The 26,169-nt window shown below is 39.2% G+C and overlaps 1 long non-coding RNA gene across 1 annotated transcript; it reads left to right on the forward strand.

Annotated features, from left to right (window-relative positions):
• The first annotated feature begins 2,173 nt into the window (after positions 1–2,173).
• Positions 2,174–12,006, forward strand: LOC136842091 (uncharacterized). The gene is made up of 2 exons (XR_010854165.1): positions 2,174–2,328; positions 10,416–12,006. It is a non-coding gene; the product is annotated as an uncharacterized lncRNA (long non-coding RNA).
• Positions 12,007–26,169: the final 14,163 nt, after the last annotated feature.

Genomic DNA, 26,169 nt, shown 5'->3' on the forward strand with positions numbered 1-26,169 from the left:
TTTTGATCCTATAACGTTGCTGCAATAATATAAAGTATGGTGATAAAAAGTATACATTTTGTGATAACTTGCCAAGAAATTAATAAAAATATGATGAATTAAGATAAAGATAAGGTAAATGTGATATGTAAAGGTTTGCACTGAAGTATTATTTGGTAAACGTCAGTAAGCAAATTAATTTTCGAATATCCATGGTAGAGAATTACGGTACATAGCTGAACGAATAGCACAAGATGAACGTTAATAAGTGGCGTAGGAGAATGCCTTCTCAAAGAGCTTTCTTCTTTTAGCTCTTTGATGACAGAAATGATGGTCAAACTTCGACTTGTATCGATTAGTAACACATGAATTTCTGATAGAAATGTTGGGCTATTAAATCCGTTTCTGCTGTAATACTTCGTCGCCAAAGGAGCCGAAATTAAAATACTAGCATTATGAAAATGTGCGACAACATCAAAACTCATTTGTATTACAATTTTTTTCATGTAGCGGAAGCTCGGAAAAGGCCTACGATTTAATTTTGTAGATCTCTCTCTCTCTCTCTCTCTCTCTCTCTCTCTCTCTCTCTCATACACACACAAACACACACATACGTCGACTATTCACATATCCCATATATAACGATAAAATTTCAATGTTTCTACCAATGGGTTCCTTTAATTTAAGAGATAAGTCAGCCTGGTTTGCTGAAATTCACCCGCAAGTATGTTAATGTTGCAAAGCTGTCACATGTAAATTGAAATAATTCTGAAGGAAAGTGTCTTCTGTTGTAGGTTATGCCTGATTAGCTTTTATAGTTTGGGAAACGATGCACAAATTTAAAAAGGCGTTGTTCTTTTGCTGCTCTTAAAGCCTAAGCTGGTCTCATGCTAATTTGATGATAAGTATGAAGTCTACAAAATACAGTAAAATGCTATCTACTTTAGCATTCACATTTCAGGTTTCTTGGTGCACTTCAAGAGATCACAAATTTTTGCATGGTGCATTAATTTGTATAAATTCAAGTTCGAATAGACATATTCAGTATTGCAAATGTTACCATTTTATGGCTATATTACTTTAGGTATTATTGTTATTGGGAAAGATTCGCTACTTTCATGAAAAATTTGCTAATTGTGTCAGAAAGTAACGAAGGTGCTTCGGATATTCATGGAAATGTTAATATTCTTATTCAAGTTTTGATATATTAACATACGGATATATTAAATCTATTTATTACGTAATTATATTCAAAATAATACTATGGTTTAAAAATAAAAGTACAAATTACACATTAAAAAATAAAATTTATATATATCAAATTCTGACGTTAATTTTGCTGCTCAGGATCTTATGTCCGAAAGTACCGAAAAGAACATTACCTCTCGTGTAAGTTGCTATTTACGCTCTACAAAAAGTATGTTATTCATTACTTTATATAGTTATTTTTGCCTTAAATAGGTAAAAAATAGGTAAAAATTTGTTTAAATAAGTTAACCATAAAGGGTATAACATAAAACTTTAAGCCCAATCTTAAGCCACAGACGAACAATTCAACTATGCCATAGAGATATATAAAATTAAATGTAGCCTCATAGTTGTTAAATAGTTTGCAGCCATACCAGTATTTGCACCTTACTTTCGTAGAGTTTTAAATAATCTTATTAGAATACAAAACTGTAAAACCCAGAGCATTAACAATAACTTTGCATACTGAGACGACAGGAAGCTGTGGAAATAGAAAGAACAAAGCGAAGCTCCGTATATTTTTGTTTACCTAATTATGCCACAACAAAGCGAAAAATGTTAGGTATTTGGTTCGATTCCGGAATCGTCACTGAGTTACATAGTCAATGCATGCATTTATAATTCATCTCTTCAACGCATTTTGCTCAGCAGATAGAAAAGTTACGCGGAAAATCTCAGTAAATCATTCGTTATCCATGAGGGATCGCGCTGCTTTAGGCCTAGGTTTCTCTTAATTTCCATCAAGCTATGTCTTTGATCTTTTACTATATTGATATGACAATATGTACCACCAGGCTATTCATATTTTGTTTCATAATTTTTAAAGCATTTGTTGGAATTCCTTTCTTTCTTCCTCTACCAATGGGAAACTTCCTCTTCGGCCAATAAGAAAACCAGTCTCTCGGACGCTGACGATGGTGGAACAATAGTCTTTGGGTGGAACCGTGGAAGACCCTGAATGGCTACGAGCCTAAGACGAGGAACCGCCATGATGGTAGTCAATGTGTCCGGTCCCGTATGTCGAAGACCAGCCACTTGACATTGTACGTCTGTGTTTCGAAGTTATTTGGGTGTGTTAGTTATCGGTATTTTCATAAGAAGGTAAGCAAATGTTTCAAAATCCAAATTAAACGAAACCAGGTTGTAATAGAGTTGAAAGAGTGGTTGAAGGCTAGGTAAAAGCGAAATTGTAAAATGTCGCAAGTGACTGATTCGACTTTTTCTTCAGGCTCTTGGTATTTCTAGAGGAATATTTTAGACCAAGGTTCAATTGGCACTTGACTGATAAACAAACTGTTTCAGTGCTTAGCCTAGTGCTTTTAGTTGAAATGTAGCCGCAACCCACACGTGGGCTTGGCCTAGTTTTAACCTGGTTCTCTCTGGTTTCAACTAAGGCATTTCCTCTGCGCTCTGCAAGTTCGAATTTAGGGTGTTGTTAATTTGCACAGTATGATATTTACGAAAGACTTGGAATTTTTGTAAATTTAAAAATCAAACCAGGGGACTTTCACAAGCCGGAGTTGAAAATAGCCAATAATGTGTTAATGTGTGCGTTTAATTTTTCTGACATTTTCATTTGCAAATGGCCAAGACAACCGCACAAAGGAACTGATGCATTAGGTTAGATTAGATGTGGTTGTTTAGGTCACTTGCTAACAAAACGTATGTTGGAAACGTTCAAAGCACACGTTAAGACAGGAAAATATTTTCAAGGCCAAAATAGTAGCAAAATGGTTTAAAGTAAGTTTACCAAGTGAAAGTTTTTTCGCCTTAAAATATGTAGAATGAACATTTTTTAAGTGTATTTGCTGTTATTTCGCTTTTCCAGTTTATGATGAAAAAACTTCATGGAGATGTTTAGCCATGACAGGATAGCTCCTGCAAGCTGGTTTCAAGAACATCACCCATCTCATGTGACTGTGCGTGCTTGGGTTTCTTACATCCGATCAATGAGAACTGCCTTGCCAGTCCATTGACATTTTTGTAGTTGGGCTAATAGGCTTCACATGTATGGGCTGTTTCACATTGACTTATGATATTCTCTGATTCATCTTCAACCCAATCCAGCATTCATAGGCCTTGAATTTTACATGATTTGGTGAAGGTATGCAGACCTTGCTTGGAATTCACAATTTTGAATCATGACAGCAAACATGACAATGTCTTTTTGCTCTAATTGTGAGGTGAAACAGAGTGGAATTGTTTGAATTTTTGTGAAGTGTTAAATAACAAATAGCCTATACCCCAATGTGTAAGAGCATTGTCAAGTTAATGGATAAAGGATTCCATTGCAACAACTGTATTGGTGGTTCAACAGTGGTTAACATACCCAGGACAAAGCTGCTGAACGGGTTTGTGTGTTGAACCATGCTGTTAATGGCTGGTACAGTTTTTGCTGGGAAATGGTGTTGTACCATATAGACTTGAGTACTGTGCATACTAATGTTAAAGAAAATATGATAGGGGTAGGGAAATTGAAGGAGCGTGAGTATTTGGTGGTGCTGTAAAAGTCAAAATTCAACCAAAATGGATCTTAGTTTGACCTCACTAAACCTGACCTAACCTAACCTCTTTGGTCCTGGTACCTGAATTAAAGCATGGAACCCTAGTTGAAAAATTAGCGAGTGGATTCTTCCCAGCACTAAAATGATTAGAAATTGAGGGCTGCTTTCACTAAATTGTTAAACATTCGTAAAATTTTTTGGACACGACACAGGCTGCTATACAAAATAATGTTACTGGTGGAATGCAAGAGGTGATACTCTGAAGTACAGCTGCCAAGAAGTGTTTGACAAGTATTTTGCCTTCCACTTCTTCAGAAGACTAAATCCTCAAATTGACACTAGGTTTCATGTGTTAATTGGATGCAGCTATTACCTTATAACCACCACCCATATTTCCTGTCAAAGTAAATGGTAATCTTACCATCCAATATCCTAATTAGGTTCTTGAGGAATGTTGTTAGTTTAAGGTTAGGTTAAGCAAAAAGTAGGTTAGTATGTATCCGTGTTAAAAGGGAAAGATTTGGGGCATCCACCATCCACCCAGGTCAGGGAAGGTTAAGAGTAAAGTTAGCTGGCATGCACATGTGTTAGAATGGTGGAGGATGGGGTGGAGAGGGTCCAGTGGCTAATCTCTGTCACGGTCTGGACTCAAAACCCTAGGTCAGGTAGGTTAGATTTAGGGAGGTTAGGCTAATATCCACTTGTGTTAAACTTTGACTTCTTTTGGAAGTTTGGCAACAATGCCATGCCCCCCAATAGGTTCTTGCTCGGAGAAAGTATTATCAGTGACCTAGGAACAACACCTCTTCCAATCCACACTAGTATTTGAGGAAATTTCAAGTCCAGGGGCTAAAACCCTGTCCAGGTAAGGGCCAAAAACCCTAGGTTAGGTTAGGTCAGGTTTAGCGTGGTCAAACTAAGATCCATTTTTGTTGAATCTTGACTTTTACAATTTTGGCAATAACGCCAGGCCCACCAATAGGTTCTTGCTTGGAGAAAGCATAATCAGTGACCTTGGAACAACAGCTCTTCCAATCCACACTGATATTTGAGGAAATTTCAAGACACTAGATAACAGCACTATAGTGAAAGTAACAGGTATTTAACCAGAGATTTACTAAGTCAGTTTACATGCTGGAAGAAAGCACATTTGAAATCTATACCATTGTTAGTACATTTTCTTTCATTTTTTATAATTTTTACAGTATTGTTTCAGTATCATAAGTGTCTGTCTTCCCAATAGCATAAGGAAGAACTCCAGCACTGTACAGAACTAGGTGATACACAGTGCCCCCAAAGAAAAGTTACTGCCAATCCCTTTGAAGCATAAGAATATACTTGAAATTTAGCAGTACTGTACAGCCAAAGTAATCTAAAGAGTCAAAGTTGCACAACTGTGCTAAAGCAGCCATGACTATGAGCTGGAGCAGGTATTTTTTAAACCAGTGCTTGATTTCCAAAATTCCACAATTGGTGAAACTTAAACACAAGAACCAGTCAGGTTTCAGCTATTCACATGTACCCACACTTCCCTGTGAAAATAATGGCGTTCAAAATATGCTAGCCCTCCTTACCCACAATATACTGGGACAAACAAAATTTGATTGGGAGCTTCATGACTAGGGGAGCACAAACAAAGAACTTAGAAAATTCCCAGGTAACGTTTGTCAGTGAATATCTTGGCAACAGTATGTTTGTTGTTAAAGTTAGTGTGATTTTCAAATTGATCATATTAAGAAGACAAATGAACACAGCTTATTGAGTAAAATAAGATTGAAATTTTCTATACTGTAATGGGATTCCTGTAGAACTGAAAAATGCTACTCATTAATCATTTGTGGAAAGCAATTCTTCAAATGTATGATGTAGGTATGACCACCATCAGCAGCAATTATTCTTATGAAAGGTAATTGGTGTAATGGTTAAAGAATCATAATACGAGTACATAGTTAGGTAACTAAGGTTGAGAACTAGGGGTTTAGAATTTATGAAAGTTAGAGTAAAAGTTTTTAAGAATTTGAGCTTATTTGATCCTCTGCATAATGCATGTACAGTAGTTGTTGAAATAAACTATGGCCAATTTATTGCCATAACTAGCTTACCGGTTGCCACTTCATGAATTCAGGTGTATGATTTCCCATTTTACAGCACGTTAGCCTTCAGTTTTGCCAGTGGTGTCTGGCCTGACTTCTTAAAATTAAAGGCATTATCTGTATAGTTGTTGCTTAGGTATAGATTTATCAATTGAGCCACTTTATGCCAAAATATTTCCCGCCAGGTGTCACTATCATACCTGTTATTAGACATAAAATCTTAGGGAACACTGGTTTTTGTATGTTTGTCGGCCATAGTTCACAAGGCCACATCAGGCCTCTTAATCTTTTCAATGCCTTACTCTCAGCGTCTTCCCCTAAGATGTGCCATAGTGCAGCGGCCTCTGCTGGCATAAAGCTGGCTGAATCTAAACTGGCCACAGTGTATTTTGAAGGTGTATCAAAGTTGATTGATACTTTGACATATGATTTGCAGCCCCAGCAGTCATGATGCAGTACTCCTGAGCGTAATATGAAACACAAGAGGATACTTCCAAAGTCTTATGTCTGAATGCCCAATTGAAGCTTTGTTCACATTGTTGCTTATATTGTTTAAGTGTGGATTTGTTTGTGTGTGTTTTTGTTGTATGGTGTGTCTTTTTGATAATCATACTCTATTCAAGAAAGGGAACTTTGTTCAAAAAATTCTTATACTGTATACTGTACATTGAGAAAAATTTTTCAATGTAGGTAAAGCCAGTAGTGGGGAAAACATGAGGTTTCTCTACCAGAAATCAGTAGACCTGAAACTTTATTTTTTTTTAAATATTTTTTATATTTTTAGTAAAACTGCCTTAGTGCACATACTAGTTATATAAGAATATTAAGTCCATTGCAGCTTATTTTACTTTTTCTTGCAAGTTCATTAAATCTTCAGAACTGACCAGAGAAGTATATTCTGCTAACTGAAATGTATCCCCCTGACAGTTGACAGTACGTTTAGTTTGAGGACTGTGAAATGGCTGTACAGTCCTCAGATTACTGTACAGGATTAAAAATGGCCCTTATGGTTACCTTACTCTCTAACCATGAAGATCCTTACTAAATGTTATGTAAGGATTTGCAAAACAGTTCTGAAAATTATCAAGGAGTCATGTTCTAAGGAATGACGCCAAATAAGATGGTTTAATTGGCTGTAAGTGCAAATGGTTTAAGTGGTCAAGTTGTAAAAATCATGATTTGCCTACTTTAGTCATTGGTGACTTAAGGTCCGTCTTTTTTGTAACTTCAGTTTAGCAACATTTAATCATGTAAACAAGAATGAGAAGGGTTTCTGTAGGTTTACAAGAAAGTATCCTATAGTACTTTCTAGTGGTTTATGACAGTGTACTTCAGTCTGATGGAAAGTGTACTTCAGACTTTTGGTTGGGCTGATATTTTAAAGTGTTCTGTTAAACACTGTTTATGATACAGTACATTGTAGGAAATTGTATTGAATAGAAAAGTTACACAGATTTGTATAGATGCAAGATTTTAACTTTTTACTGACCTTTTATGGAAATGTAAGTCTCAAGGAATACAATAAAGTCTCTTTAATTTTGGATAGCAACCATAGTATACTTGAATGAGACTTTAATTCAATCAGCTTTAACTGGTCTTATTAGTAGAATCATAAGTAAAAGTGAGGCAGGCCAAAGTCTGGCCTAGAAGAACAGATTATAGGTACAGTATTAGGAAATGTAAACAAATCAGAACTACTGGTTGGTGGTGAGGATACTAATGGCTGTAGAATGATAGTTGCCCTGAAAACTGAAGTAAGAAACTGGCTTTGGAATTGAGGTTGGATGATGATATAACAAACTGTACATTCACACACAGCTAATGGCTGTAGAGTGATAAGGTAATTATCTGATTGGCTTTCTAGCCTTTGGGATTTGCTCTCTCTGCTGATTTGAGAAAATTTCTTTAGTTTTCTGTGAGTAAAGTGAACTTGGTATCAGAAATTTCACCATGCAATGTCACCTAAGTGAGCGCACTATTTACCACAGTGCATTAAAGTACTTTATTAAAGCCATCTATATAGTCTGTAGTTTTTTACTATTTTTTTTTCTTTCTTTCAGGAACAGTAGATAGGTTATATGGAATTTTACCTAGTCTGGATTAATATTTGCTTGTAAGCAAGAAAACATTCAGGGTTGTCAGATCACCCAACTTTGAGCTGGAAGTTTTAAATTTGGTTTACAAACAACATATGACCTTAGAACAATCTTTTGAGAAAATGGTCTTGCCAATCTGTCTGTAAAACAAGGTATACATATGCAGGAATGCTCAGTTTCAAAATTTGTATTTGGTTTTTAAGGCACAATCCACTAAAAAATATCTGCAAATGAGGAGCTGTTTCTCATGGTATAAAACCATAAAAAATTTGCAGTTTGATAACATTGGAGTGAATCCGTCTCAAGTCATGAAGAATTCTTCAGGATTGAGGTCCACAGAATTCAGTCTGGAGCTTATGATTCCGAATTTTGGTTTGATCATTTAGGCCCAGTATGAAAACCATGGGGTGAATTGGAACAGGCAAGATTTCTGAATCTAATTTGGCCAGTTTGTCTCCTTGTGTCAAATGCATAGATAGTCAGGATCATGTAACTTTTCTGGACTTGATGTGGCCAGTTTCTCTTGCAAACTAATAAGAATTAGGATAAAGTCTCCAGAATTTGAATTTGCCAGATGTCATCTTCTGCAAGTGATGAGTAATTAGTTAGGATTTTTAGGCTTCTGAATGTGATTAGTAGTTGTGCAACATTTTGCATACCTTAGAGAATAAATCAGAATAGTCTAGTGTACTGAATTTAATCTGACCAGCTAGCTACTGTACTGCAAAACAAATAATAAATCAAGATCATCAAGTCCTTAAAGTTTGTCCAGTTCCCCTACAAACCACGCAAGAAACCAGGGTGAGTCAGACTAAATAAAACCATATTAAGCCAGCCAGAAATCATATACTGTACAAGACAAACTACACACAATCAAGTCTTCTGAATTAATCTTGTCAGTTAGTTACCTGCCAACTATGAATGAACGGTCAATCAGGATATTCACATCTGAATCCTGTAATCCCCAAAGGAGTAAATCTGCAATCCTGTAAGGATGAAGTCACATGCAAACCCTGGTGGACAAAATTGCTTGCAAATCCTGAAAGATGAAGTCTCCAGGCAAACCTTGGTGGATTGAGTTACTTGCAAACTGGTGGTTGAAGTTTCATGCTAATTTTGATAGATGAATTTTCATGGAAACCCTGATGGATGAAGTCTCTTGCAAACACTGATGGATGGAGTTACCTTCAAACTGATAGATGAAGTCACCTGCAGATTTGGATGGGTGAAGTCAGCTGCAAACTCTTATGAAATAAGTCTTTGTCTCCTGCACTGGTGGATAAAGTCATCTGCAAACTTTGAAGGATGAAGTCACCTACAAAATGATAGATTAAGTCTCCTGCAAACGATGATGGAATAGTCTGGATAGTAAATTTGCCTAAGTTTTACGAGCCCAGTAAGTCTTATGACAATCCATGAAGAATTAGTTATATAAGATGGCAATCCATGAAGAATTAGTTATATAGGATTGTCAAGTCTTTCAGAATTTGATCTGGCAACTAAGTCCTCTCCTGCGAACCTTGATGAATAGAAAGCCATCTTAAAAATACCCAAGACTCAAGTATGTCTTCTACAAATGACTAGACCAAAGTTTGTACTGCAAACACCCTAGACCAAAACATCAGTCATCAGACAGAGGCTGTCTGATGACAATGCCAAAGACAGAGAAATCTGTTTGCTGCAATTACCCAAGACTCATAAAGTCTCTCTCTGTTGCCCACAAGTCTGTCTTTTGCACACATCCAAGACCCATAAGTGTGCCACAGTCACTTTGGCAAAGACACAATGTGGATCGTCAGATCATCTTAATTTGATCTGGCTTATTAATATACCAACCTCTGTAGTGGACTTGAGCAACTATGGGTAAGAAGTGAATTTTATTTATGAAAGTTATGATTGAAATAAAACAAGTAAAAAATGCGCCAAAGTTTCTTCAGCGCAATCAAGTTTTCTGTACCTCATATAATCAAGGCCACCGAAAATAGATCTTTCTTTTGGTGGTCTTGGTATAATGCTGTATGAGCCATGGCCCATGAAACTCGAACCACGGCCCACATCATTGCCAGAAGCACGATAATGGCTAACTTTAACCTTAAACAGAATTAAAACTACTGAGGCTAGAGGGCTGCAATTTGGTATGTTTGATGATTGGAGGGTGGATGATCAACATACCAATTTGCAATTCTCAGTAGTTTTTAAGATCTGAGGGCGGACAGAAAAAAGTGCCGTCGGACATAAAAAGCCGGCACAATAGTTTTCTTTTCTGAAAATTAACAAGTTGTTTAGCCCTATAATTTTCACTTTGTATATTTATTGGGAATGGTGTTGTATTTGATTAGAAACTTTTGGGAATAGAAAATTTTGACCAGGCAGTGTATTACAAAGTAACTTTATTCCAGTGTAGGAATTTGAAAGTATGGTTTTTCAAAGTATTTTTATCTTTATTTTAAGCTTTTTAAAGTTTATACATTGCTAACCTTATTGTCTCTTTTCAGTTGTAATTGTGGCCTGGTGATTGGCGAAGTAACAGTCGTTTTATATTGGGACAGCATCATACAAGTTTGAATTTTTTAACATTAGACATGATCTGCAATAATAATTTTCAAGAAAGCCTTCCAGAACTCAGCAACACCATGGAAGTTTTAAACCAAAGTATATTTGGTGTAGATGCACACGAGTACATTGTCAGAATTTACTTTTATCCAGAACTGACATCTTCATCTTTAAGAGAAAGACCATTATTTTATTTGTTATTAATGAAGATAAGATGCATTTTACATCTCAAGCTTGTGAACAGATCCTTAATTATACTGCAGTCCAGTACATTAGTTTTTCTACAGTAAGATTTGGGATGTAGTAAATGTAAAACTAGTTTGAAATACGTTTATTTGGGATGGCTCTTACCTACTGTTAAAGTTAGCTTATATCTCTGTGCTGATAGGCGAGTCAGCGTTCAAACAAAAGATCGAATGGCTGCCCAGATGACTTGTCTGGTAGACCTGTTCTCCACCAGGTCTGTTTCGAATGTTTTAGCTCATGTCAGAATTCTCCTTGCCGCCATTGTGTATAGGCTCTTGTTGGTGTTTCATGGCTGTTTGCTGCTATCACCATACTGTATATTTATTTTTCCTAGGATGCCTCCACTGGAAAGAAGGCTAAGAACGTCAGGATCTGTAGGAATGATTACTGTGTTAGCAAGATGTTGATTTTTTAGGAGACACACTGTTTACACTGGCTGCAATGGTATAAAGTGTGATCTTGAGAACAGATGTGAGGAAGTAGGGACTTTTGAGGGCCTTTCTGTTTTAAGTTCGTTAATATAGGAAGAGAAGGTAAGCAGATATATTGCGAAAGCAATTAGTTAGGTCAGGTTATCAACCAGTCATTTCTCCCCCTTCTCCAGGTCCTTCATCTGTAGTTATCCATACTCAGTCTAGCCTTTTCCTTTGCTGATGCTTTGGTTAATACTGAGGCTTCCTTTGTAGCTACGCCTTCCACTCCCCTTTCGGTTCAGGAAAAACGTATTGAGAATTTAGAACAGGACGTAAACCTTATTTTGATCAGTTCAAGGTTTGTCTGAATTGGTTAGGGAACTGGTCTGCCCCCATAGTGGAAGAATCCATTTAGGGAGACAGGTCTGTACTCAGGCAATGTGTCTCTGTGCCTCTGTTTTTCACACTTAGTGTAGTATACCGTACTGCGTTAGCCAAAAGATCTTTTTAGTAAACATTTAATCTTCACTACATACGTAACTTCTGCCGCCATTGGCACTTAGTATTAGGTTCTTAGCACCAATAGGACTAATTATATAGGTATAGACAGTGTAATAAAAATGTCTGTAGTAAGTTTTAATTATTCTTTTAGTCGATTGTTTAACCAATCTCTTCATCTTTTGCTCATTCTAAATCCTGGTACCCCTCGATTTGGGACCACCTTGACGTGTTGAGGGGGCTCTTGAACCCCAGGAATCTGTTCCGGGTTTTGAATCTAAGAGTCCCATATACTGTACCATTATATTTTTCTTTGAATTAATTTTTGTGGAATTTTCCACTCTTGCAAAAATTTATTGGACCTGATAAACAGGAAAAGATATCATAAATGGGATCGGGTTTATATCCGAAGCTAAATAGTGGGTACTGTGGTAGGACCATCAGCTGCCCGATAATGTTCGGACCTGAGAGGTATCAGGTGGAACTATTCTTTAGGGGGGTCCGGTTCTGGGGATAGGACTCTCGGCATTCAATCTGGTTTGCCCATAACATGATTAGAGTGGGGATGATAGTATTCTTGTAATACCTTTGGTCCTAGCAAGTGGGATTGGCTTGCACTTGGGCCACTATAATCATGTTGTGCCATCCCTTGTGGGGTAGGGTAGGGACGTGGACATTTGGGTGTCAGTTCTCACTTGTGCCATTGGTGGAAGAATAAACTCCATGAAAGGCTAATGGTATCTTTTTAAGGTTTTCAGGTTTATTATTATTTTTTTTTTTTTTACCTCTCTCAGATCTAAATGTCTAGCATTTATAAGGATTCGAGTGCCCCTGGACCCTCTGATGGTGCTTTTCGGGCATAGTTAATGACCTCTGCACCCACCTTGGAGATTGAAATTTCTCCAAATGTTGATGACCTGTCGAAAAATAAATTGACAAATAACAAATATCCTGATCCCCCTCCTGACTTCCCCTCCCCTGGACCCTCTAGCCTTGCTTCATTGATGACAACTTCAAGCAAGACACAGACTTCTCTAAGAAATCTTCATCCAAAATTAAATCCACAACACAGCCAGGTTGTGTAAAAAATTTGAGAACACTCCATATCGAAGACTTACCAGTCTGTTGTAATTATGAAATGATCCCAACAGCTCTGTTGTAATTATGAAATGATCCCAACAGCTCTGTTGTAATTATGAAATGATCCCAACAGTTCTGAAATCATTTGGAACTGTTGTAGAAATCAGGATGAACTTTATTGATATTGAATCTAAATGGGAAGCGTGGGTTACCTTTAATATCCATGATGAGGCTGTAATGGCTAGTAGTATGATAAATGCCATACAAATAGGTCAGGCCACAGTATGAGGAGCCTTAACAGACAAAGTTCCCAAAAACATGGACGTTTATGTGCCATCTAAATGGGCTCAGGATAAACCAGAGAGAAACCGGAATGCAGAAGTAACCTCCTATGTGGGTGGTAGCTTCAGCCAAGGAGGAAAATAAAAACTACTATAAATTTTGCAGGACTCTTAAGAAAAAGGTAGGAGGAATGAAGAGTGGTGATATATCTCGTTTTGGGAAGAACACCATTGTTTAAGCCCCACTTAAGCTTTAGTTATGGGAGAGGGGAACTATTTGATAAAGACCTTTACGACATGACAGAAGAAATTCTAGAACTGAGTCCCACTTCAGTTTGGAGAGTGAAAAAGGCAGCTATTGCCAACATGACCATTTTAACCTTCGTACACTCTGAAGTACCTTTTCATGTCATATTTGAAAATGAAAGGGTACGAGTACGTCCTTTCCAGCAACAACCAATGCAGTGCTATCATTGCTTTTAAGTTTGGCCACCCATCAAAATACTGCAAAAATGCTAAAATTTGTATAAACTGCTCTGGTGTCTATCCTGATGATGATGATGAATGTAATAGAAAAGCAAAATGTGTTAATTGTCAACAATAACAAAAATTGTAAAATTTACAAATTTGAACTGTCTGCACTGAATACAGTAAAGCCAATGCAGAGCACATAAGTACTGTATCGGTTTTGCAGAAAGACAATTAGGACAACAACTTAGGAGCTATGCTCAAGTTCTTAAGCCACACCCCCTATCTACCACTAGGGGTGCAGTGGCAGCACCCTCTAATGTAGCAGGTGCATCATCCCTTGTGGTAGTGGCCCAGCCATCTGTGTCAGGTGCTCGGCCTGTTGAGGCTAGAGCACAATCCTCCAAGGAGGATAAGATGGCACTTAACCCAACCACCTTTGAATTCTCTGCCTGATTTAATGGAGACTGAGGAGAAAAAACACCAAAAGAGGAGACGTTCCCCCTCATCCCCTCCTCCAGTTAAACATGCATCACTTAGTAATAGATACGAAGTACTGAGCTCGATGCAAGAACCCCAGCCTGAATTTAAACAAATTGACAAGAAAGGAAACAAATTGACACCAGTAAATCAGCAGATAATAAACCAAACCTGTCAAGACCCGTCCTTTCCAAATCATCTCTTGATAATACTCATAAACAAAGAGAGTAAATGAGAGGGCTCCATCCAAAGGGCCTGCCACCAAGCCCAAAAATTAGTTTTGCAGGTCAATACTACAATGGAACTGTAGAGGTCTCTTAGGGCTCAAAGTGAAGAGCTGAAGGTATTGCTCCATGACCATGGCCCAGTTATTGTGTGTCTCCAGGAAACTAAGCTTGGAAGCATACAATATAATCCTGGGTTAAATTACAGCATATATAATTCTCCACCACCAATGCACAAGTCATTGCAACACACTGTGCTATCAATTAATACTCATCTCCAAGCTGTAGCAGTAACTTTCATTTTGGACAAGAAAATTACAGTTTGCGCCATCTATCTTCCTCCTGACTTGGATTTCACTTACAATGATATTCATTTACTGATCAATCAGTTTCATACTCCTTTCCTCCTCCTTGGTAATTTTAATGCTCGCAACCCCATATGGGGTGGGAACACGACAATGCCAAGGGTAGGATGTTGGAGGATATTATGGATGATCATAATTTCACTGTATTCAATAATGGAGCCATGACTCTTATCATAACATCTACTCCAGTACTTATTCGGCTATCGATCTGAGCCTTTGCTGATCTAGTGTTCACATTGATTATGAATGGTCAGCAAATGAATATCCAAATGGGAGTGACCACTTCCCAATTCATATAAAAACAGTTAAGAATAAGTCCTCTGGGTCACCTCCCAAATGGAAGGTAGATGAAGCAGACTGGAAGAAACTTTGGGAGTCTGTTCTCTTGGACAAGAACGTAAAATCATTTCCATCCATCTCAGAGGCATATAATTACTTCAGTGACACCACCATCAACAGTGCAATTGCCTCTATTCCAACAACAAAAGGGAAGCCCTCTAGACCAGCAGTTCCTTGGTGGAACAAAACCCGAAGTATTATGAGAAAGGTCACTAGAAAATGCTACAAAAAGTATAAGAGCAGTGGAACTGTCCAAGCCCAAGTTATTTACCAATGTGCTGTGGCCAAGCAAAATAAATATTTTAAAAAAGCAAAACGAGAGTCGTGGATGTACTACATTAATGGCATTAGCTCAAAAACACCATCCAAAATGATTTGGAAGAAAATTAAAAACTAAATGGCGAGTTTGTCCCTGAACCTCTGCCTACCCTTAAGATAAATGGTGACCTAATCACCCAACCAGAGGGGGGTCGCAGAAAAATTAGGAGAACATTTCTCAAGAATATCGGGTAGTGAGAACTACTCTCTAGAATTCCAAGACATTAGAAATGCCCAGATTTCTCTTGAGCTAAGTGAAAATAATTTTGAACCATATAATGCAAAATTTACACTGCAGGAACTCAAAGAAGCCTTGCAGAATACCAAACCATCAGCCCCTGGTGAAGATAAAATACTTTATGAAATGCTGAAACATCTCCCAGAAAAGTTAAAGAAATTTCTTGTAGATATAATAAATGAAATCTGGGAAACTGGTATTATTCGTAAGAACTGGAAATTATCATTAATTCTCCCTATGAAGAAACCAAACAAAGATCCTGCTTTACCCAGCAGCTACAGACCAGTAGCTCTCACCAGTTGTGTTTGTAAGTTGATGGAAAAGATGATTAACACCAGACTTGTCTGGCACTTAGAAACAAATAAATTGCTGTCTCCATTCCAGTTTGGCTGTAGGAAAACTAGATCTACTTTCGATCCCTTTCTCAGGCTCTCAAACCAAATACAACATGGTTTTGCTAAACAGAGCCAAACAATAGGAGTTTTCTTTGATTTGGAAAAGGCATATGACACCACTCGGCATTATGGTATTTTTAAAAAGTTGTATACGATGGGCATTAAAGGGAAATTGATCAGATTTATAAATTCGTTTTTATCAGAAAGATATATAAAGGTAAGAGTTGGGAACCTTTCTTACAAGAAGAGGGAGTTCCTCAGGGTAGTGTCCTTAGTGTCACTCTCCTTGCTGTTGCCATTAATGGAGTATTAGAAAAGATACCACCAGCAAAAGGCCCTGTATTTATAGATGATTTGGTTCTGTACTGCACAGGATATGATGCAGCATCTACTATCAGATTCATGCAAAGAGCCATCGATAAAGTAAGCGAGTGGTCTAATGAGCAAGGGTTTCGATTTTCCGAATCTAAAACTGTTGCTGTTCAGTTCTGCAGATGCTGAACTAAGGAAACCATTCTAACATGTACCTTAAATGGAATTATTTTACCCTACTCTACTGAAGTGAAATTTTTAGGAATGGTCTTTGATGAAAAGCTCACTTGGAATAATCATATTGACCAGTTAAAAGTGAAAGTGAAGAGATCACTAAATATTTTAAAAGTAGTACAGTATCTAATTTTGATTGGGGTGCTGATAAGAAATCGTTGTTAAGGCTTTACAATGCAGTATGTTTATCTAAGTTAGACTGTGGCTGCCAAGTTTACTCATCTGCGTCAAAGACTAAACTTCAGGAATTGGACGCTGTGCACAATATGGGCTAAGGAGCACTGGTGCTTTTAGAACTTCCCCCATTGAGAGTATTTATGTGGGCTCCCATCAGCTACCACTGGATTTAAGGAGGCATGTGCTAGGTCTGAGACACCATGCAGCTGAATAGCTCGAAGGAGAATCCTCCTTTTGAGATCTTAAAACAGTGTGACTTAGGTCTTTTTGGACCTAGATCTTCAGTACCATTTCAAATCAGACAGCTGGGTGAGCTGGAGGATAAAAGCATAAAAATGCAGAAGATCCTACAAGTTAAAACATCCTGCTATCCCTCCATGGTTTATTCCAGCAGTAGATGTCTGCATTAAAGAGACAAAGAAGAAAGATATCCAGAAGAAGAAGTCAGAAACAAGTTTTTGGAGCATGATGAGAGGCATGTAAATGACAGGAAAATCTATACTGACGGATCAAAATCGGAAGATGGAGTAGGATGTGCAGTGGTATGTGAGGGGGAATCATATATAAAAGTTATCAGACTCCTCATCCATATTCATTGCTGAAGCAACAGCCATAGTTGATGCTTTAAATCTTGCATCTGGTAAGAAATTTAAATCCACAGTAATGTATAGTGACTCAAGGAGTGTTTTAGAAGCCCTAAAGAAGTTTAACCCTACCCGTCCCTTAATTCAGAAGGCTGAGGAATGGCTTTTTTATCTGTCTGTTCTCCACAAATCAGTAAAGTTTTGTTAGACTCCTTGGCACACTAGTCTAGAAGGGAATGAACTCTCTGATAGTAAAGCAAAGGATGCTGCAAGATGTGATTTCTTAACTAATAAGGTGCCACATTTGGATATGCGTCCAGTTATCAGACGATAATTCGTACAGAATGGCAGCAGAGATGGACTTCCCCCATTTTATCCACAAATAGCAGGTACAGAAACATTAGAAAAAGTATCAATATTTGGAGTTCAGGTTTTAATCGTAACATAAGATTTGAGATCATCCTAACACGGCTTAGGATTGGCCATACCCACTTTACTCATAGCTATATTTTAGAGGGAGCCAGTGCCCCAGTTTGTGCTCACTGTGGTGGTCAGCTATCCGTTAAGCACGTGCTAGTGCACTGTCCTAAATTTAATCAACTCAGGGCAAAGTGCTTACTAACTGAGAAGACTATTTTAGAAATTTTAAATGATGTTGAGGTAGATAGCCTTATGGGTTACCTGAAAGAATCTGGTTATTTTAATGAGATATGATCTTGGTATATTTAATAAAGATTTCAGTCATTTTATATACTAAGTATATATTTTGAATATAGAAGTTTAATATATATTTATTTTTTGTTGGTTCTATCCAATATCATTCTTAATTTTTTACGTTCATATTTTAACACTGAATTTTACTAGTATGTCATCATTCACATATTCATTATCAAGCATATTATTAATTCATATATTTGCGAACTCAAGATTCGCGGACTCAAGTATTCGCAGATTTCTCTGTGGAATGTATCTACCCATTATTCATGGAAAATTCGCACATTCGTGTTATTTTTCACTGAGAAATATTCACTAATTACTGTATTTTCATATTTTCATGACTAAATGCACTTTTTGTGATAAAACTATTAAAATACTCAGGTATAAGCATTTTTAGAGGGTTTTTCTTGTGTTTAAACTATCGAAATAGGCAGTTCTAAGTGTTTTTAGAGGGGTTTTAAATATTTGCGGATTTTAGCTATTCGCGGGGATGGTGCGGTATGCATCCATTGCAAATACAGGGGGTTTACTGTACACTCCCTGAGCACCTGAATTTGCCCTTGATCTCACTAGCCTGAACAACTCTCAATTACCCAATCCCATTAGCAGGAAATTTTAACAGCCAGCGTTACCAACACTGCATGTAAAATCTTGTCACTTGAGCTAGCATAACAAACGGTTGGCAGCGCTGACACAGGTGCGTGCCGACACTCCAACCTTTGTCAATTGCTTTTTGTTTGTGCTGCTGGAGGGTTGTTTCCTTCTGCAGTGCGAGGTTTTAATCTTATTGCCCAACTTCTCTTTATATTTTGGACTTCTGGTGAAGACCTGGATTGTATTTACCAGTTTTTCTCCTGGATTTATTTCTCCTGCTTGGTTGCTGAGTTTTTTTTCTGGATATCTTCAACATGGAATGTCTTTTGGATCTAGACTCGCTGGTTCCCGGTCTCGATTGGTCATCATGAACTTTTTCACCTTCTACTACCGCGCCTTCAGCTTCGACGTCAACTTCGACTGGCCCTACGACTGTGGATGCTAGCGTTCATCGCTGCTTCTTCCTGCAAGAGACGGATGAGTACCTGAGACATGATAGACATTCTGTCAGGTATGTAGGAAGGTTAAGTGTGATGTGCAGACTCGTTGTGATGAATGTTCCGATTGGACGGCACAAGAGATGGAGGATTACATTCGTCATCGCAAGTCTTTGGGTAGTAAGGGTGGCAAACGTCGGTCAGATTCTTCGTCGCCTCAAGTGTCTCAGGCTTTTGCTACAGATCAGTTGATGGATTTAGCGAGTTCAGAGGTAGTCAAACAGAAAGAGGATAGGATTGCAAGTAGTATGGAAAATTTAATAGCTAGTGTTTTTCAACATTTCTCAGATAGGGATAGTAGTAGTGTTAGGATGTCTAATCCTCCTTCCTTTTCAGCTCCCCTGCCTGTTCCAGAGCCAGCCCTAACGTTTGCTGAGGGTAATGGAGAACCACAAGCCTCCAAGTGGGTAGGTTCTGCCGGCCCCCTCGCCACAGAGCAGACAGTGGAGGATCCCCCCCAACCTCCTTGTAGCATTGATAAATTTAATGTTGATGATGTTAGTCAGTAACAGGATCTAGGTGTGACAAAGAAGGATAGGTCTGGGTTAGGTGGCGAGGAGAAGGTATTAAGTGTGCAGTTGTTCTCTTGGGCAGGTTCCGGTTTCGGGTTCAAGTGGTTTTTTTTGCTTTGGCAAAAGTTTCGCCTTCATCGCTTCTTTTCGGTCTGGCTCCAAGTCTCCAGTCAATGTTTGAGTTCCGGTGGTGCAGAAACCTTCTGCTCTAGCTCCTAACTCACTTCCAACTGTTTCTGAATCTTCTACTGTAGTTTCCCCCTTCTCCGTGTTTACTACTCCTCCATCTAGTAAGGCGGATTCTGGTGTGTCTTATTGTCTTCTAAAAGTGGTTTGCGGGACCTGCAATTGGATGAGGCGGAATATAATGCGGATTTGCTGGGTCTTTCAAACAGGTACAGACTTTTGGTTACATTTTTTTTTTTTTCTGCATGTGCTATTTGCCTGTCTCCTGCCTTTCCTTCCTCACTACAGTCTTCTTCGGTAGGAGGGTCTTCTGGACAGGTGAAAACACAGTTTTGGCAGAACTTGGCCTCAGGCGTTGCATGTTCCATCCCTTTGGGTATGCGCAACCGCTTGCTTCCGCTTCAAGCGGCTGTTCCAGTAGTATCAGGTTCTTCACAGGGTTTTCCTGTCGCTTCCAGTTTGGGTTTGCGCTCCGTGGTTTTGGCAGGGCTTGCAGTACCTTCTTCGAGCAGTCCATGGCTTTCATCGCTTGCATTTTCCGCAGCGGATACTCTGAGCGTAGCTTTTACCTCTTTCATTCTCCCTCCTCCTTATTCATCTTCTTCCATCCCTCCGCAAGCGGTTTCGTTTGCGCATCCTCCCCCAGGGTTTAGCAATGGGGTTGGTTTCCTCTCACTTGTCTTCCCTTTGGTAACAATGTGGAATCGGCTCATGGTTTCCCGGTTCCTCCTCTTCTTCCCAGTGGAATCAACTATGCGGATTCAGCTCCGGGTACCTGGTTAGTTGTGGGCGTTCAGCCTTCTGGTTTTGGTGGTCCGCTTGTAGACTCTTCATCGTTGTCTGGGCTTCATTCAGTTCCTCCTCCTTCACCAGTCTTAGACCGTTCAGACATTGCGGAACAGGATTCTCACCCGGAGGTGCAGGAGATTCCGGCGGACTAAGAATGTTCTCTTGCCAGCAGTAACGATTACAGGTGCATGCTTGAGTATGTTACTTCTTGTACCCTCAAGCAAGAGCTCCGGACCTCCAGCATTCATCAAATCAGTCTTTTTTTTTTTTTTATGCCACTAAGCCAGCTCCTGCTTCTTTCTTGTGTGGGCTGGTTTGGTTTGATTGGGTTAGACAGGCTTTGGAGGAGGTGGGCGGTCATTTAGCATCGTTGGTGGTTTTTAATAGACAGGACTCTTCTCTTCTCTCTCTGCATAAGGCGATTTACGCAGTTCGAGGTAACCCTTCAGCAGGTGTCAGTTGCCACTCAACGAATCAGTTGAGGCAATCCTGTCTAGGTCTCCGGCATTGTCTCCACTTGTAGGAACTTCTCTAAGGGAAGCAGGTGTTTTGGAGGGTGTGTTGCACAGTCAGACTGAGGCTCCTTTGCTCTCTCTTTGGATGCTGTCAGGTTTAATGGGGTTCTTAAAGAGTGACGGCTAGGTCCCTTCAGATCCGGGACTGTTTGACAGCCTAATAACTTTGTCTCAATGGGTCTGGCGCACCAGGCGAATGCTTTGGCTTCGTCTACAATGTTTGGAACAAGAAAGACGAAATTTCTATCTTGGTCATCTTTCCCCTCATTATCCAGACGTTCATAAGAGGATATTGCCTAGAACACCTTAGCCTTAGCGAATTCTTTGTTCAAGGATGATGACGTGGCCAGTATGACAAACTTTGTTGCTTCTAACTCATGTCTCCAGTGTCAGCAATTATGGATCATTGAGGGTACAGAATGGTGAGGTATATAGACGATTGGCTGATCCTTGCCTCCTCTCTAGAATAGCTAGTAAGGGCGAAGGAATTCTTATTGAATCTATGCAGGATACTAGGAATTCATCTAAACTTTGCCAAGAGTTGCCTAGTTCCAACACAATCTATAACCTATTCAGGGATGAAAATTCTCTCTCTCCCTTTGAGGGTTTTCCCAGTCCTGGAGAGGATTAAGTCGGTCCTTCAGCTGGTAGAGTTGTTCCTGTCCAACAGGGAGTGGCCAGTACCAGCTTGGAGAAGCCTCTTAGGGAGAATGTCCTCTCTCTCTCTCTCTCTATCTCTCTCTCTTTTAATTCCAGGGTCTCTTCTCAGATGCATTCTCTTGAGGTACGTCTCAGGAATCGCTGGGACTTCCGCAATGAGAACGCAGTTAAAGTCGGAGCGATTCTTGCCTGTCAGATCATCTGTGGTGGTCAGAAGTGTATCTGACACCCAGAAGGTCAATAAATCTTCAGGAAATCAAGGCTGTAAAGGAAGCCCTCAGTTGTTTTTCAGTCCTAGTGCACAACAGAGTAGTGGCTGTGTTTAGTGACAATGTAACTGCCTTGTCGTATCTGAAGAACTTGTGGGGGGGAACAAGATCAACAGAACTCAGTACTATAGCACAGAGAGTCCTGAGAGGGTGTGAAGAACAAAAAGGTCTCTTCTTCCCCAATTTGTATCGGGGAGTCTCAACGTACTGGCCAATTCGTGAAGTCGCTCTCGTCAGGTATTGGGGGGAGAGTGGACTTTGGCTCAGGAACTAGTATGTCAGGTTTTCCGGAAGTGGCCAGCAACTGTGGACTTATTCGTGACATGATTAAATAATCGTCTCTCGGTTTATTTCCTCCATTCGGTGTCATTCATCAAGTAATCAAGAAATTGCGGGAGAGTGTCAAAACGTCTATGACACTAATAGCTCCTTGCTGGCCCCAACGCGCTTGGTTTCCGGAACTCCTAGAACTCCTTACGGAAGTTCCGATGTCCCTACCCATGCGAAAGATCTTCTCAGACGACCGCATTCTCACCATTATTATCCAAACCTTCGCATGCTGAACCTAGTTGCAAGGCGACTGTGGAGCGAGCAGCTAGACAGACCGGACTCCCTAAAGCTGTGGCTAGACAGCTTTCTTTCAGCTTGAGAAAGTCAACCCGTAAGCCTTAACAGGTTCAGCTGGACAATGTATAGAAGTTGGTGTTGTAAGGAAGGTCATTCCATCTCTAGACCTGCCATAGCCAAAATAGCAATTTTCTTTTATTCCTTCAGAAAGTCAAGGGTCTATTGCTGGCTACCGCTCAACGCTTAACGGTACACTTAGTTTCCATCTTCCTGAAATCTCTAATAGTAAGATAATCGATGATTTATTACGTTCTTTAAGATTGATCGTCCTCCATCTTCCTGAAATCTCTAATAGTAAGATAATCGATGATTTATTACGTTCTTTAAGATTGATCGTCCTGTCTTGCCGACTCAGGGCCCCTCCATGGGACTTGTCGGAAGTACTTCAGATATCTTTTGCTTTCCCATGCCTTTGAACCCACTGAAGCTCTAACGTTAAGACAACTGACTAAGAAGGTGCATTTTCTTACGGCTTTAGCTACAGCTAGAAGGTAGGGCGAGCTTCAGGCAGTTTCTAGGCTGGTTTCCTATGCGAGAAATATGTATTCGTCTTTCTTCCAGAATTGGTGGCGAAGACGGAGTCGGAGGGTAACCCTCTGCCTTGTTCGTTTAGGGTTCTTTATCTGCAAGAGTTTGTTACCAGCGATCCAGCGGAGATGTCTTGATGTCCGGTGCGAGCATTAAAGTCTGTTATCACAGGTTGAGAAACTACTCCTGCTTCCACGTACACTTCTTGTCTTTCCGCGGAATCCTTCCCGTCCTCTGTCAAAGAATGCAATTAGTTATTTTCTGAGGGAGGTGATTTCCCAGGCTTCTCAGGGCTCTTCTTCGTTGTCTTCAGCTCTGTATATCCCCGAGCACACAGTATTCGGAGTATGTCCACTTCATCTTCCTTTCCAGTGTTTACTTCCTTTTACTTAAGAGACGTTCAGTTTGCCTAGTCAGGGGGTTATTCTCATAGTCCACGTGTAGCGGCTAAGTCTGTTATCTAGGATGCATTCATTTAGCTGAGGTGGTATTCCCTTAGTGCGGAGGTTCCTAGGTTAACCAGATAGAGGAATTCACTTTTGTCCAATTTGTTTGGTTTTATGTACAGCCCTCCACAGGGATAATTCCCTCTCTGTCAGGCCCATGTACGTTTTCAAAATAAGGGGCTTCTTATATTTTATAATTGTCTTTCAGTGTTTCTCGTCAGTAGCATAGCTCATGCAGAGTAGGAGAGTCTTTAGTTCCTTTTTTAAATTTGCATTCTTCTTGTATGCTCTTCACTTCAGGAGGCATTTTGTTGTATAGTCTTGATGCGCAGTGTTCAAATTCCTTTTAGTCTAGAATCTTAGGCAGCAGTTATATTATAATTAGTTATATTATAATTAGTACATTTTAAGTATCTTAGTCTTTGATAGTTTTCCTACGAGAGTCCAAGGGGGTGCTCTAGTAGGCTAGGCTCTTTCGTCGTCGCTGAGATACTTCTCTGCTTGTTGGTCATCAGACCTTATCCGCAACCTGGATGGTTACCTGGAGGGTCAGCGGCTCGACACACTGCTTCATTCCCCTCCGTACATGAGAGGCTCTGAATAAGCACATGGGAGGTTCATCGTACTCCTCCATACATGAGAGGTTCAGAAGAGCCACATGGGAGGTTGACGGACCGAGGTACTGACCTGACTGATGATTAAAGTACTCTCCAGCATGTCTCTTCACCAAAAGCATCGATTGATATGGTGAGTGTATAACTAAATAGTTATCCTATGCAGAGCAGATCGGTGAGCTACCATCTCTGCGGTTGTAAAAAGGGGGCGTGCCACAAACCTAGATGGGTCTTGCGGAGGGACAGCTGCTCTGCACTCTGCTTCATTCCCCTCCATACATGAGAGGTTCTGAAGAGCCACATGGGAGGTCAACGGACCAAGACAGTACTGACCTGACTGTCGATCAAGTACTCTCCAGCATGTCTCTTCACCAAAAGCATTGATTGATTTGGAGAGTGTAATACTAAATAGATGAGTGTATGACTAAATAGATATCCTATGCAGAGCAGATTAGTGAGCTACCATCTCTGTGGTTGTCAAAAGGGGCGTGCAAAAGAATTCTAAATGTTGTTAATTGGGCAAATTCAGGTGTTGAGGGAGTGTATTGCAATATGAAGTTTTCATAAAACTAATATGGTAATACTTACCTGAACACCTGAATGATTCCCACCCTCCTTCCCCACATCAATTTTGAACTTGTATAAAGCAATTGAAGTTGGAGTGTCAGCACACACCTGTGTCAGCGTTGCCAACCGTTTGTTATGTAGCCGGTCATGTTGCAATTTACCTAAATGGGTCTGCAAAGTCTTCCACTTCCCCTTATCCCAGTCTTTACATTCCTCACAATTAAGATCAGGTGAGCAAATTTGCTCCCTACAAGAACTACAGACAGTATGAATGTCATACTTGGCTGAAGTGAGTCTAGTCTTGCAGCCTTTGCTGCAATACCTAAAGCTAGACAAACTGGAGTCTGACATGATTAGTCAAAAAGTCCAAATCGGGAAAGTCACAGTCGATAAAGTTAGCTGAATATTAGCTAAGCAAGGTAATTAACAGCTGTATGCTACCAAAAAACAGAGAGTACTTCACCAAGTGAAGAAGATATTCAGCCATCCAGTGAAAACAAACCAAGAGCTGCCCAATAACCAATGTTTAGTCATTGACCGGAAGAAACGAATTGATGCCTTTAGCTATGTTGCACCTATTCTCCCCCGAAAGTAGGCGGGGCAGTCTACCTACACCCAAAACAAAAGAGCGCTACTGCGAATTTTGAATTTTGAGCTGCGACGTAATGTGGAAACTAATAGCTATGTAATTATTTGGTAAGTTACTTATATAAAAATGGCTCTTTTTCATTGTTTTGGTTAACAGGATTTGCTGGATATACTGTATGTTGAAGTATTTTTCTTTTCAAGATTCATGGTGATCCATGAAATAATTTACTATGTTGTATGAGTGATCAGTGTATGTTGATAAAGCAGTACAGTAATCTCATTGTTTCAGTATGGCGGTTAATAATGAATGGCATCATTTTTTAGATTGCTAAAGTAAAGACCAAATACTTGGACATTTCTAGTAATTTACAGTTTACACTTCTCTGATTCTATACGGAAAGTTCCATTGTTTCATTTGCAAAATGTACTAAAAAGGATTTCTGGGTATCTGGAGTTACGCTAAGATCTTCTTTCATAAATTCATGCTTATTTCAAACATCACTTTGATTAGTTCTTCATTAACCGACATGCAAGGAAGGTTGGTAATTTTGAAAATATATAACAGAATGGTGCAAATTATCATTTAACTTTGGAAGAATTTAAACTTATAAAATAGCTAAAGACTTGCTCAAGTAGACTCATCTGCTGTCAGGAAAGAAATATCATTTCATAATCTAAAAAAGAATGTGTATATTGCCATTAAAATAATTGAGAATGAGAAATTTTATTCCACAAATGATTTTTCAGTTATTTTTTTTTATAATTCATGAAAAGTTACTATAGTTTTGTTTCATTGCATTACTTTTATTATTCTGACCCAGTGCTCAAATAGTTTCAGATCATTTTTCCAAAGGATTTTATCTACCAACTTTGTTCATTTTCAACATTTGCCTTAATGTGAGATTTATCCAGTTCATTTAACTTTTTCCTTTTTG

Source organism: Macrobrachium rosenbergii, chromosome 9 (genome assembly GCF_040412425.1).
Source record: "Macrobrachium rosenbergii isolate ZJJX-2024 chromosome 9, ASM4041242v1, whole genome shotgun sequence".
NCBI classification, from domain to species: domain Eukaryota; kingdom Metazoa; phylum Arthropoda; class Malacostraca; order Decapoda; family Palaemonidae; genus Macrobrachium; species Macrobrachium rosenbergii.